This window comes from Sarcophilus harrisii, chromosome 2, assembly GCF_902635505.1.
Source record: "Sarcophilus harrisii chromosome 2, mSarHar1.11, whole genome shotgun sequence".
Lineage (NCBI taxonomy): Eukaryota > Metazoa > Chordata > Mammalia > Dasyuromorphia > Dasyuridae > Sarcophilus > Sarcophilus harrisii.
Window position 1 is genome coordinate 435,216,585 of NC_045427.1, and position 15,697 is coordinate 435,232,281.

General features: G+C 40.2%; 1 protein-coding gene and 1 long non-coding RNA gene across 2 annotated transcripts in view; one reads left to right on the forward strand and one right to left on the reverse strand.

The window, feature by feature from the left end:
- The window catches only part of ANGPT4 (angiopoietin 4), a 62,835-nt gene that overhangs the window by 24,463 nt on the left and 22,675 nt on the right, over positions 1 to 15,697 (reverse strand). The window lies entirely within an intron of this gene.
- LOC116421723 lies at positions 1,945 to 3,579 on the forward strand. Its single transcript, XR_004232216.1, has 2 exons — positions 1,945 to 2,139; positions 2,497 to 3,579. It is a non-coding gene; the product is annotated as an uncharacterized LOC116421723 (long non-coding RNA).

Genomic DNA, 15,697 nt, shown 5'->3' on the forward strand with positions numbered 1-15,697 from the left:
TATTAAGTGTCTCTAGGATTCTGTCTCATATGATTTCACTTGGTGATCTCATCAGCTTCCTTGGATTTAATTACTATCCCTGATGATTCCCCAAGTCTACTTAACATCTTTGATCACTATCAATCATGCAAGTCCAATTGTCTTTCAGGCATCTCCAACTGGATGTCCAGTAGACATTTTAAACTTAACATGTCCAAAATGAACTGATTATCTTTCCCCCTAAATCCTTCCTTCTCCCCAGCTTCCCTTTTCCTGTAAAGGATAGAACTCCTCTCCCAATCCTTCAAAACTTCAGTTCTCAACTCTTTATCTCTCAACATCCATTGTATCATCTCCCAATTATATCGGCACCCTGGTACAAGTCCTTATCTCCTCCTGCCTATTTTATTGACTGCAGTTGTTTGCTGGTCCGCCTTCTTGCCTCAAGTCTCTCCTTACTTCAAATTCATCATCCATTCAATCACCAAGTAATTTTTTACTAAAGCTCTGAACAAATTATGTTACCCACCCACTCCATAAACTCCATGCCTCCCTATTGCCTGTAGGATCGAATACAAAATGCTGTTTGGCATTCAAAATCTTTCAGAATTTAGCTTCCTCCTACCTTTCCAGTTTTCTCAACCTTCCTCTCTGACACATAATTTTCAGTCCACTGTCCCTGTCCTCCTGGCTGTTCCATGAACAAGACACTCTATCCCTTGACTTTGGGCATTATTCTCTTACAATCCTTCATCTCAGCCTCCTGGCACTCCAGACTACCAAGTAAAATTCCACCTTCTATAGGAAGGGTTCCCTAATCCCTCTCAATTCTAGTGCCTTCTTTCTATTCATTATTTCCTATATAGTTTGTTTTTATTTGTTTACTTTTCTCTTCCTCCAGGGCAGAGATTGCATTTTGCTTCTTTTTATTTCCCCAGTGCTTAACATTGGGGTCCTGCACTAAATAAATAGTAGGCACTTAATAACTTTTATTAACTGACTGATTTATGACTTAGGGATTCTTCAAGTTGGAGGTGAAGAAGGATTAAATCCCAGATGTAGGAAACCACATCTGCAAAGATATAGAGTATAAATTGGATTTTCATGTAAGGATATTCAGGAAGTACAATTTGAGATATAAAATTTCCCCTAAGAACTTTGGCTGAATCCCATACATTTTGGTATGTTGTCTCATTATTGTCATTCTCTTGGATGAAATTGATTGTTTCAATGGTTTGTTGTTTCAACCACTCATTCTTTAGGATTAGATTATTTAGTTTCTAATTAATTTTTGGTCTGTTTTGAGCCACTTTGAGCCTTGTGTTAGCCCCTTGTACTCTATAGGGACAGCCCAGGTTCCCTCATACCCTTCTTGAGATGATCTTATTATTCTTCACATCCCTTAGGAACACCCTAACATTTTTACATTCCTGGGGATGATTTACTGGAGATTCCTCAGGGTCTTATAGATAGTTAGGGCCCTTAATCCCTCTGGCAGTCCTGCTTCAGGATGTTACAGTCTGGCTAGGATCTGGCTGCAGTCCAGGTGGAAAGTGGGAATATTAGTGAATTGTCTAGGATACTTTTCAGAACTTATTCCTGCTAGAATGTATGAATGAATCATGCTTGATGCAGTAGGGATGGCCTGGTGATGGGGAATGAGAAAGACAGCAAACTGAAGAGAAGGATCTGGGAAAGGCAGTGTGATAGAGCATTGAATTGATGATCAAAGGATCAATGTTCAAAACTAGTTTCTACTACTAACCACCTTGAGGACCTTAGGTAAGTCTGGGTCTCAGTTTTATTACCAGCAAAAAAACAAAAACAACAAAACAAAACAAATCAAAAACACTGTTTCCAGAAGGCTGTCACCATAATGCACATATACAAATATAGGACTTTAGGATTTAGAGCTATAAGGGATTACAGGATGTTGATTCCTCAGATGAAGAAATTTAAGGCTCAGAGAGGGGAAGATATCTTTCCAATGTCACCCATTGAATTAGGGTATAGACAAGAAACTTTAGACCTCCTCATTATCCAGTCATTGCTCTTTTCCTTATATTGCAATGTCTGCAGGTTCTTAAAGTGTACCTAACTGAATCCTTTTATTTTACAGATGAGAAACAGACTCAGACAGGATAAGCAGCTTCCTTAAAGGTAAGATCAAATTAGAAGCAGATCTGTGACTCAGACCTAAGTTTTATGGTAGAATGTCTCATTAGATTTAGAGAATCCTGGAATAAGAGTTGGTTATCTGAGTTGGAAAGACCTCAGTTTATTCCAACTTTTCCTCTGTTCTAGGGGTCCCCTTTTCTACCTCCCCAGTGGGGGAGGCATAGCAAACAAATTTTGACTTAGACATTTCCTGATATGTTTAGAATGACACCGAATCTCTACAAGACCCTCTGAATGCTCCTTAGCCTTGTTTTCTCGGGTATAAAAGTAGACTTAGGAAGATCTTAAACGTAAAGGAATGGACACAAAAAATATTTTTAATTATCCTTCCTTACCCAGAAAAGGCAATTTTGAGGAAGCCCCATCACTGAATGCCCTGGAGAAGCAAAAACTGACTTTCAGATGTGAGCTGGAGCTGCTGCTGCCCAAGTCAACAATCTTACCCTATTCCTGTCCAAGACCTTCCCTCCTCAGACTCTCTCTGAATTTCTACTGCAAGCAAAGGGACAGAGAGTGTAATCCAGTGGAAAGAGCCTAGGTTTGGCAGCCTGGAGAAATGCATTCTAATTCAGACTGTCATTGACCCACTGTGTGATTTGAGTTGTCATTTTTCCCTTGCAAAGCTTTATTTTCTTTGTAAAGCAAAGGGGTTTGTCTAGCTGGTTTCTGTGCTTGGGGGACAATCTGTACTTGAAGGTCTCTACTCAGCCTGACATTTTGTGTTTTGTGTTTCATTTTCTGAACCAAGTTCCCTTCCACCCTTATTTATTTTAGGAATATGAACTGTTCTTGATCCAGAGAAATGGTTCTCAAATTTGTCCACTGTGGTAGAACCCTTCAGTTTAAACAAAACTTTGGTGGAATCCTGCAGACTCTTGTAGTAAAATCATCTAAAATAATTATTTTTAATGCTTAGCAAACAACAGAAGATTCAATGAAAACAAACTTGGGGTATGTCAGGGCTCTTTGCAGCATAGTTTAAGAAACAACTGGTCTTGGGTTCTTTTCCCCAGTGGATTCCTTCAGGGGACACCACAGCAGCCATGCAAAACACACTGAGGTTTCCTCGGGGCGCCACTAGGCTCTGAGCCTGGACTGGAAGTAAATCATAGGATTTAGAAGCTGGAAGGGACCTTAGTCCTCTGAATATTTCTCACTGGATCTCCTCCAGATTTGGGGCTTGGCCTCTCTGAGACCCTGTTTTAATTTGAGGAATGAAGAGGCAAGCTGGGCAGCAGGAAGGTCAGGTCTTTTGTCCTTCCTTGCCACAAGACTCACCCCCAAGCTGGTTTGTGAATTCCTTTCAAAACAATAAAAGGCTTTTGTTGAGAGAGACTCAGACCCAGAAACCAGTGAAGCTACCATTATCAATAAAAGAACAGACTTTAGGTCTTCATTTGGAGAATGAAAAAAAAAAAAAAAGATAAACCAAGATAGGATCATTAATGAGAATACTGGAGAAGGACAGACCCAGTCAGTGAGAGCCTGTTAATGCATGAGATGATCCAGGGTACTGGGAGGGAGATTTCCCAATCATGTGTGGGCCAAGATATGAGGGAAGGGAGAACATGAAATGGAAATCTTCAGAGTTGGAGAGACCTTAGAACAGAATATTAGAGGTAACAGAGTCCTTAGAACATATTTTCAGAGCTAGACAGGATCTTAGAATATGGAAAATTAGAATTGGAAGGGCCCTTTTAATCTAAAACATTGGCTGTTAGATCTGAAAGGGAATTTAGCAAGCATCCACTTCATTTGGTAGCTAGAAAACTGAGGCCAAATAAGTGAGAGAAATAGTTATTTCTTTCTTATATCAATAACCAATTACTACTGGGGAGATCCAGGATTTTTTCCCTACCTTTTTCTTCATTCTCTAGATCAAATCTGCCCCTGAAAAATATGGCTGATAATGACATTGGATTTAACATTCTCAGTCTTGTTCAAACTCTACCCAATTGGGGAAGTTCATTGTGTTGGTGGTTGGTAAGATAGACCCTTTGTTTACATTGTTGAGGGCAGTCTGAGAACAAGAGGGACTTACTTAATGTGGTAGCACAGCCTCTCATTAGAGTAGGCCCACCTCTCATTATACTATTCATTCTTTTCATTGTTAACGGATTATTTACTGTGGGAAACATCCAGTTTTCCAAAGACATATTGGTATCAATAAGCCACCATGATCCTCTTTGGTTTATGAGATAGCCAAATGACCATTCTTTTATGTATAATTAATAAAATGATTAATTACTCAGAAATTATGTCTCAAACTTTTTACACATCACAAAGGGGAAATGGCTTGCCTAAAGTCACACAGCAAATGCCCCACTGGCCTAGGATCACCAATTTTGAGATGGAAAGAACCTCAGAGACTCTCTAGTTCAACCCTCATTTTACTTATGAGGAAACTGAAAACTAGGGAGTCAAGATTTGAACTATAGCTCTGATCCCAGCCTGGGAGAATTGTGAGAAAAGGGAAGTGCTTTGTTTTGTAATACTCTACATGATCACTGGGGACCCCAAAACAAAGGATAGAGAATGAGAAATAGAGAATTAGAGAGAGAATAGACAAAGGAGAAAAAAGGGGGCAGGGATAAGAATTGGGGCTAGAATCAAGATCATTCAACCATTTCAACCTTTGATGGATCGAACTTTAACTGGACAGGAATAAACATTAGGAAAAATTGAAATGTTAAAAGATCATAGATAAAACCTGAGGTGGTGGGTAAGAAACGATCTCAGAGATCCCCTGATCCCACCTCTTCATTTTCTAATGGAGGAATTTAACCACAAGAGTGATTTAAGTGAATTGTTCAAAGTAGATAGTAAGAGCAGAGCTGGGGTTTAAACTCAGGTTCTCACATTCCAAATTCTGGGTTCTTTCCCACATTGCATCCATTATCTAACTTGATCCCACAACAATCCTGTGAACCAGATGCTATTACTACTCTCATTGTACAGATGAAGACACAGGGGGCAAAGAAATGCAGGTCTTATGACTTGGCATAGGAGAAAAAACAAGAAAACAAAACCCAAAATAAATTCAGGTGAATAGAACACATAGAAAGAATAGTTCAATGATGCTAATTTCCCTCTTATGCAGAGACTGGAGTTGCTACATCTTAGAATAGCTAGTCAGACAGTAGGATAAGAGCCCTTTCTTCTGGGAAGAAATTAGCTAAGAGCTTAAAGAAGAATGGTTAGATCAGAGGAGTCCTTTTAGGAAGCCTTTCTTATCGCCTTCCATTCAAAATCCTCATTTTAAATCCAGTGGGGTGTGTGTGTGTGTGTGTGTGTGTGTGTGTTCATAAGGAAGGACCTCTTAATAATTCCTTCCTTCTTTACTTCCTTTCTTTTTTCTTTCTTTCTCTCTTTCTTTCTTCCTCTCTCTGTTTCTCCCTCTCTTTTTCTTTCTTTCTTATTTCCTCTCTCTGTGATACTCAAGAAGATTATGGTATGTCCATATAGATCCATAGATCCGTTCAGCTATGGGTCACAGGGAGGCATGAATAGTTATCTGGAGTCTCTTCCATCCATACTTCCTACTAGGAAGGGAACAAGAGACTGGGACCACAAGGCTGATCCCTTTACTCTCCTCAAGTAAAGCATATGTAGCTAAAATTATGTATATTTGCCTCCCTGCTAATATGTCAGTCTAAGGGAAATAAATTTTAAATTCAAGCTGCTCCTAATCATTATTCATCAATAGGGAGGGAATACTCTAACATATATCCAAAGGCTTGATTTCCTTGCTACCAAATCCCAATCACACAAAGATCCAGTGACTGGCAAATAAACTTATTTATCCAGGGCAATAGGAAATGGAAACTATACAAGTTATACAGATGATAATATACCAGATCACACACAGAGTGAATGTGTTCTCCCACTGGGAGTAAGATATTGCCATAAAGACAATTCCAGCTCTCATCAAATGGGAAATTCCACAAAATATCTCACATGGTGAGATTCATTCCCTCCTTCCCTCCCTGCCCTCCCTCTCTTTTTCTATGCCAGGCAATCAGAATTAAGTGACTTGCCAAGGGTCACACAGCTCTTAAGTGTCAACTGTCTAAGGCTAGATTTTAACTCTGGTCTTCCGGGCTCCAGGCAGGTGCTCTATCCTCTGTAGCACTGGCTGTTGCAAAATATTAATTTTAAAGAAACACTTTTTGAATTCCTTGCCTCTCTTCCACAAGCTGAGGGAAAATAGAAAGGACAGGGGAGCCAAATGGAAATCAACCTGCTTGCTGCCCCTGCAATAAGGGGCTCTTCTTAGATTTGTAAGAATTGGCTTAAGATTTATTTGGTTCCTAATCCCAGTGAGACTTAAATAAATGAAAAGTGGGGAGAAGTAGAAGCCAATGCTATCTTTTCAGCTTTCAGTCATTCCTAGCTGCTCAGAGGGAGTCTAAGATTAGATAGGTAGCTGTGGTACAGTGGAAAGGGCACACTGGCTTTGACATCAGATGACCTGGATTCATATTCTGCTTTTCCCACTTCTGACTCTTATTACTTGTGTGAGCTTGAGCAAATCAGTTTCTTCTCCTGTAAAATGAGGGAGATTTAGGAGTAAAGGCCTTTGAAGCCTCTCCTGCACCTATTACAATCCTGTGCCCTTATATTTGGAACCAGGAGCAGCATTTGCTGCTATGGAGAACTAGATATCAATTCTGTTTGACCATGAGAGAAGTGTTCTTTCACACCTTGGTCCCATTTATTGCAGTACAAATGGTTTGGCTCAGTTCCTTAACAACTGGATGTGAAGGGAGAGACCATCTTCCTCCAAGCTTCCCACTATCCATAGTAGTTCAGGCAGGGATGTGATAGAGCCAGCTCTAAACATCTTTTAGAGGACTCATTGTTAAATTTTCAGTGTGAGCATTTACAGGTATCTGTAATCCTCTACAAATCTAGGACTGATTTATTGTTTTGTTGATCATCAAGCCTTAAGAAAGTGTTAATAATATGCATCAAGATAACTATAAATATATATATACATATATTGGATTTAAAACATATTTTAACATATTTAACATGTATTGGACTACCTACCACCTACGGAAGAGGGTGAGGGGAAGGAGGGGAAAATTTGGAACAGAAGGTTTTGCAAGGGTCGATATTGAAAAATTACCCATGCATAAGTTTTGTAAATAAAAAGCTTTAATAATTTTTTAAAAAAGTGTTAATACAGATTAAATTTAAAAAATGCATGCATACATGCCTACCCCCGGGTTAAACATTTCCCAGCACATCCCCTTTATTGGTTTATAAACATTGCTTGAGCCCAGCAATAGAAGTCTTAGAGAATGAAGTCATCACCAGATTGGAGGCTTGGAGATCAGAGGATACAACTTTAATAATGATCGGAATTTATATAGCATTTTAAGGTTTGCAAAGTGCTTTGCACCCATTATCTCATTAAATATTCACAATACTCCTGAGTTTAGGAATTTTAGGACTCCCAGGCTTCCCTCATGACACCAGAAAGGACTAGATGCAAATGATAAGAAATAGATATTAGATCATGTCCCTCCCTCCTCAAGTCAAGATTGGACAATTAAGACAATTAACAGAAAGGCAAAGATGAATTCAAAACCAGTCTCAGGAGCTTACCAACTATATGACCCTGAACAAGTCACCTAATTCTGTTTGCCTCAGTTTTCTCATCTGTAAAATGAGTTGGAGAAGGAAATGGCAAAGCACTCCACTATCTCTGCCAAGAAAACTTCAAAACCACCTTCATAATTCCCAGTGACTCTAGAAGCACATCCTTTCCTAGCTGTCCATACATCGTCTTAGCTCTTTGTGTCTGTGCTTCTACCATTGGTGGGGGTCATTGGAAGTTATCTGGGGATTATTGAAATTTTCATTCTGGGAAGATCCCTGAACTTGGGGTTATTTAGACCTCTGGCCTATGGTGCCTCTGGGAACTTACTTTCCCTCTCTTTTGAGTTCACTCAGGAATGATTTATTTTGTGTTTCTGTTGTTCAGCCCTATCTGACTCTCTGTGGCCCCATTTGGGGTTTTATTGGCAAAGATACTGCAGTGGTTTGCCATTTCCTCCTTCAGCCCATTTTTTAACAGATGAAGCAACTGAGGCAAATAGGACTAACTGACCTACCCAGCCAGAAAGTGTCTGAAGCTAGATTTGAACTCAGGAAGATGAGTTTTCCAGGAGGACTGCCAAAGAAATGTGGTCAAAGCCAGCTCCTATGGTTAACTTGTCCAAGTCCCAGAAGGGGCTGCAGATCACAGAGCTTTGTCTCCCCATAGTTACTCTCCCCCCCCCCCACAGCGTCCACCCTATTCCTTTGCTCCCTTGTTTGTTCCTCTCCTCTCCTGCCTCCTACTTCAGGCTCCTTGGTCTTCTGAGGAGAAACAGGGTATGGAGAGTGGCGAGGACCACATTTGGATTTAGGGCCTTGGATTTAAAGTGCAAGGTCACTCTACTCTCGTGATCTTGGGTAGGTCACTGAGGCTTGGGATTCAGAGGTGGAAGAGATCTTCCACTCCTTTTCATTTTAAAGAGGTGAAAACAGAGACCCAGAGGAGCTAATTGTCTAAAGTCACACAAGTGGCAGAGCCACCATTCAAATCCAGTGATCTTTCAGCTTCATAAGACTGGTCTAAATGTATCTTTTTGAGCCTCAGTTTCTTCTGCTGTTAAATGATGAAGTTGAACTGGACAATGTCAAGGACTCTTTCCAGATTTAGATCTTATGATATTTATTTAAAGGGGAGTCTGGGCCTGGGAGGAATTCCCAGACCCTCCAGGCCAAGGACTAAGACCTCCGTCCTGCCCCCTGCCCCAACTGAAAATGTGCTGGACTTGTTTTTCTTATTTTATCTAAATTGAAGGAGCATAAGGGGCCAGGAGCACCAGGCTTTCCATCTGGCTATTTTCATCCATGGGAGAAATTCACTGTAGTTGGACTCAAAACCCTGAGTGGAGCTTGCAGCTGGAACAGAATTAAGGGAACCACAGGGTAAAGAGAACCCTTAAGCAAGTGGATTCCCCTGCTAAAAGGAAATGATTTCTGCATCTTAACTAATCAATGACTTAATCAGTTGGTTAAGGTACAGATTTTACCTGTCAAATGAAGGGAGAGGAAGAAAAGATTATATCAAAATTTCTTCATTTGACAAATGTTTTATTTATTTATTCCATGGTCATTGTGTGAAGAATTCCAAAATTGGTATGCTCTAGATCAGTGCTTTTCAAAGTGGGGAATGTGGCCTCCTGATCTGAATGGGCTTGTGATCAACCAATAACTTGGTGAGAAGATAGCTTCCTTTCCTCAAAATAGCCAGTTATGTCTCCACCATATCATACCTACCCATATCATCCAACATGCCCTCAGTGTGCAAGATCCCAACCTTTTCCATTTTAAGGTTGGCTTTGGTTTCTCAAAGCAGTTAAATAATTTATTTGATTCCCTAAACATATATAGCAGCAGTTGTATTGTCACTATGGGAAAATTCTTTCCTTCCCTTCCTTTCCTCCCCACCCCCAAACAAAATTATGTCCTGCTTCCTGGCCGTGTCAGGTGCCCTTAGGAAGGTCCTGCTTTATGCTCAGGGGCAGTAAGTGGTGAGTAGGAAACCCGATTTTCTGTTTTAAGTTTGGGTGGGAGACACTGAGTCACACAGAATGAATCAGCATTGGTGGGTAGTGGTCTTCATTGCAGCGTTCATCACAATGTTCCTTTCTCCTTCCTCAATTCTATCCACTCTTTCTAAATATCTCAGCTTCTCTCAAGGAAACCACTATCTATTAGATGTTCAGATTTCCAATCTTGACACTGTCTTTGATTCTCCACTGTGCATACAATCAGCTGCCAAATCTTGTCATTTTTACTCACATAATTTACTCTCCCAAATGTCTTCTTTTCCCTGCTCACATGGTTGCCAGTTCAGACTCTCATTACTTTTCATATAGACTATTACAACAGACTCTTAATTGTTCTCCCTGTCTCATTTCTCCTTCTCTAATGTATTTTTCACACAGCCTCAGAAATGATTTTCCTAAAACAGATCTGAGCATACTAGTCCCTGCTCAACAAAATCTAATGACTCTCTAGTACTTCTAAAATAAAGTATTACTTTATTTTTGTCTCATTAACATTTGTGAATGTCAATTTTGGAGTAATTTTATAATGTACATAATTATTAGTGTAGTAGTACATGTCTATTAATAATAAATAAGTAAATATGCATGTATTGGGAGTATGTAATCAACATTTTAAGAAATATTTATTTTTAATGTTCATTTTTTTAAAATAGCATTACAAATTCTCTCTCTCTCTCATTGAAAAGGCAAGAAATATGATATCAATTATATATGTGAAATCATGTAAAGCATTTTTCCATGTTAGCCATGCTACAAAAGAAGCAAGAAAAATAAAGTGAAAAAATTATGCCTCAGATGCCTTCAGTTATCAGAATTGTCTTGGATCACTGTATTGCTGAGAATAGCCATGTCATTCACCATGATTGTTGTATGATATAGTTCTTACTCCATAAATCTTCTCTTAGTTCTTTTGCTTTCACTCTGCATCAGTTCATACAAATCTTTCCAAGTTTTCTGAAATCTGCCAGCTTGCCATTTATTATAGTACAATAGTAGTCCATCACAACCATACATTTCAACTTGTTCAGCCATTCCCCAATTGATGGGCATCCCCTCAATTTTCAATTCTTTGCCACCACAAAAAGAGCTGCTATAAATATTTTTGTACATAAGGATTTTTCCTTTTTCTTTGATCTCTTTGGGAACCAAAGGGTATGAACTATTTTTCAGCCCTTTGGACATAGTTCCAAATTGCTCTCCAGAATGGTTAGATCAGTTCACAACTCTACCAACAATGCATCAGTGTCCAATTTTTTCACATCCTCAACTTTCTTTTACTGATGAGGTAAGTGCATGATCAAAAAAGCATGGAGACCATAAATATAGATGGCTGGCAAGACCTCTTCTAGTTATAATATGCTTTGCTTTATGTTCTAAGGTCCCTTCTAGCTCAGGTATTCTATGTTCCATAATTATAGTTCTACCATTCTTTATTATTTTTACTTATATTTGTATTAATTTGGAAACAGAGGGTTTTGTTGATGGAATAGCAAAGTGGCAGGAGGAATTCCAAGTTTCACTGCCAAGCAATAGGGGCAACAGGTTTAGGAGTCAACACTAAAAGAGGCTTGAATCATTTGTCCCTTTAATCGGTTATGGAGTTTGACTTGGATGTGGCATTCACTAATGTATTACAGCCTGGATGACAGGGTTTATCTTTGGGCCTTGGAATATAATACCAGTACTTTCCAAATAGTACTTTAAAATTAAAAAATATTTCATATATAAAGAGGGATCTAGATGGGAACAGGAGCTGAGAACTAGGAAGGATATACTGCTTGAGAATTCAATTTAGTTCAGTATCATTTATAACTGTATGCATAACACTGAGAGGCTCTCAGGAGGATCTTTAAAATTCATATTTCCATAACTCATATTTATAGGATTCTTCATTTATTTATAGCCAGAGGGGAAAGGACCTTTAAAGATCAGCTAGTACAACAGCCTCATTTTATAGATGAGTAAACTGAATTATAGAGAGTAGAAGACAATTGCTCAAGATAGCAAAAAGCCATTCAATCAGTCAGAAAATATTGATTAAATACTGATGATGTGCCTGGTGCTGTGACTTAGAGAGCCAGAATTTGAACCCAGATTGAAGCTAGATCTTCCCGCATCAAACCTACTACTCCTTTCACTACAGCACACTATTTTTGCAAAGTACTTTTCTTATAGCAATCTGAAAAGTCAAAAATGCAGGTGTGTTATCTCTATTTTAAAAATATGGAAAGTAAGACTCAGAGGTTAAGTAGGTCCCACAGTTACCAAGGGTTGGAGCTGGGATTTGAACCTAGATTCTCTTTCTGCTATTGCTACACTACCTGAATTATAATAATAACAGTAATTTCTTGCCTTCTCAGTGGGTGGGAGAAGGAGGGGAAGAAAGAAAAGAATTTGGAACTAATAATAATAATGATAAGAACAACAATAACAACTCTATTAAGTATCATCAGTCAAGCCCATTGCTGAAAACTTCCTCCGTCTTGAGGGAATAAATAATACCAAATTTTGACCCTTTTAAAGACCTCTCCAAAAGGCTTTCCTTCTTGTTCTAGGAGGTTTGGATAAAGATTCCCTTTCCCTCATCCAAGATTTTAAAATCACTACTAAATAGGCTAATACATCCTCTTTCTTCCAAATAAACTCAGTCTCAATTATCCTCTCCCATATCATTAAAAAGCAAAGCCCCAATAATTCCTCCAAACAGTTTCAGGGAAGGACCTGTCCTAACCATGGGGAGGGTCTGTGTGTATTAGGGATTGGGAATAGCAAGGAAAATTGCCAATCTGGGGAATATGAACCATTTGCTCATTTCATGTATCTTTCTGAAGGACAAAACCTTTCGAGCTTGGTGACCCAGCACAGTGGATGGAATGAGGCCAGGTTGGAGGGAATTTGGGCAGCTAAGTGGGGCAGTGGACAGAGCTCTGACCCTGGAGTCAGGAAGAGCTGAGTTCAAAGCCAGCCTCAACATCTACTTGCTGTGTGGCCTTGGGCAGGTCACTTTGCCCTGTTTACCTCGGTTTCCTGGAGAAGGAAATGGCTAACCACTCCAGTATCTCTGCCAAGAAATCTTCAAATGGGGTCATAAAGAAATAACTGAACAACAAAAGAATGAACTAACTAGGACGATATCTGAAAGTTGTCTCTTCGGGTCAAGTAAGTAGTCTCACAACCAGACTGGAATGCAGCAGGGCAAGGATCATTCTCATTTTATAGAAAACCAAGTTTGGAGAGGTGAAGGGTGGATAGGATGCAAATGCAAGCTTTGGAGCTGAAATTCAATCTGCAAATCCAATTACTCCATTACACCATGCTCTACCAAGTCCCAGGTTTGCTCTTTTATACAACCTGGAAGCAGAGGAGAAATACATAGCCAGCTACAATGCACAGTACTACATGATAAGTACATAACTGTACTATTGTAAGAATTAGACAAGGTCTGAAGGGAGGGAGTTTGTTACCAGTGGGAGGGATCAGGGAAGGCTTCATGGAAGAAGCTGAATTTGAATAGAGCAGAAGGGTAGGAGAGAGAGCATTATAGGGAGAAGAAATAGTCTAATAAAAGCTATGAAGGCTTGAAGGTTGGGGGCCTATAGGAGGGACAGCAAGGAATCCATTTTGGCTGGGATAAATGGAATCAGGTGACTGAAATTTAACCTAGACCAGTTTAGAAATAAATCTGGATGGAGAATGACCGTTTTTTGGGCAGACACCCAGAGAAGGACTTGTATCAACATAGCCATAGGACCTAAGATAGATGAATCTAGAATCGAGGATTCTCTAAGCAGGATTTATCGCTGAGATAGTCTAATGTGATGGATGTTGAATTTTTCCTCAAATACCTATTAGCTATATGACCCTGGATTAGTCACTCTGTGCCTCGACTGTCTCATTTGTGAAATAAGAAAGCTGGACTTGAGGAATTCCAAAGTCCCTTCTAGCTCTAAATCAATGAATCTGTGGGAAGTACCCTAGGTTAGGATCTCAAACATCTGAATCCACACCCCAGCACTGACCCAAGCTGTGTAATCATGGCTGGCCACTATCTTTCTGCACCTCAGGTTGTTTTTATTAGCAAATGGGGACAATATTGACCACGCTACCTAATTTTCAGGAATGCCACGAGGAAGGTTTACAGACCATAAAGCACTATGGGAATGTGAAGCACTTTCCTTATTGCTTCAGTGGATAAGGCAGCTATCTGTTATGGTTGTTCACTGTATCCCTAGTTCTTGACCAAAGCAGAGTCTCTATTGTGGTCCAGCCTTCTGTGGAGATCAAATGTATCTCTGTGGGACTGGCATGAGTGGGAGCGGCAATCACCTGGTTCATGGATTATTCTAAACACAGGGATGGGAAGTAAAAATGGCCAATCTAAGGAAGAACCCCAAGACTCTGGGGGCAGTAAGGCTATTCTCAGGGTCAGAGATGATGAGAGTGGGGGTGGGAGCGAGGCATTCCAGGAGAATGGCCTGCTCTTACTAAGTTAATGAAATCTGGCAGAATTGAGGGAGAGTTGGGGGTGGGAGGTAACTACTCCTTGGCTCCCACCCTGGTTCCTGAATGGGATGAAATTACATGGAGGAAGGTTGAACCCAGCCCAGGTTCCGGCTGAGAGCAATCTTGCAGAAGTTACTGGAAGGGAAGGAGGATATTTTCTCCCCAGCTTCTCTTCTTCCCAGGGACCTCTTGTCTGGCTCCAGTCCTCCCCAAAGGGTGTTGGAAAGCTTGCATCTGGGGCCCAGCCTCAGGAAGATGAGGGCTAGTTGACTGCAGAGAGACCTAGCTTACTGTCCTAGGCCAAAGTCAAGACTCTAGAAGCAAAACTCATCTACTAGATAGGTCTATAAGGTAAGGAGGGAAGGAGGCTTTGGGGACAATTCAGGCTCTTCCTTATCCCCCAGTCCCCAATCTTGGACACCCTCCTCTTTCCCATCTTCTCTTTCCTCTTCCTATCAAAATTGCTTGTCCTTCAAAACTCAGCTCCAGTCTTTGTGTGAGAAGTAAGAGCTCTTTGTGTGAGAAGCAGGGAGGACTTCCTGAAAGAGGTGCCTGCCCTTCAAGTAGAACTTCAAAATACAGACAAATACAGGCAGATGGGAGAGATGGAGAGCCTGGAAGGTGAATTGTAGGGCAGAGGTAGTTAAGTGGATTGGAAGAGGTGCTGAGTCTAGAGTCAGGGGACCTGGATTCTAATCCAAATTTTGCTACCTTTAAACTTGGGTAATTCATTTTATTTCTTTGGAATTCAGTCTTCCCATCTGTAAAATGGGAGGGTTGGATTATATCATCTTTGAGGTCTCTTTCACTTCTAAAATACTCTGATTAAATTCAGAGTTTTGAAGGCTACTTAGACTCAGGGCACTTGCTTCCTGGCAACCTTGTCCTGGGGCATTGATTTTAAGAATTGTCCCAAGGCTAAGGAGCTCTGGAGTCTGGGATTCTAGGTATATTATGAGTAAGTTTGGGGATGAGGTCGTGTCTCTTGGTAAGCAAGCCAAAAGATGATTGTTCACTTGCCACATGTTCAACATCTGGCAGGAGTGTGGGGGGATAGGGTCTTTGCCCTCTAGTCTGAAGTCTGCACTAACTGTCGCTGACCTCTCTGGAGATCAATTCCAAGCCTGTAAAAGGATCCCAGGTTTGGAACTAGATGTTGTCTAGCCCAGACTTTTCACTTGATAGATGAGGTGAGGTCCAGGGAGGTTAAGTTACTTGTCCAGAGTAATATATATCATGCTGTAAGTGACAGGGCTGATATTCCAACCAGGCTTCCTTAACTCCAAATGCTCTTCCCTTTGGACCACACCGTGCTTTCTAGTCTGGTTTAATTCTCACATCCTACGTCCTACTGTCTTTTCATTTCTAACATTTAGGTTTATGTTCTAATCATTCATTCTAAGCAT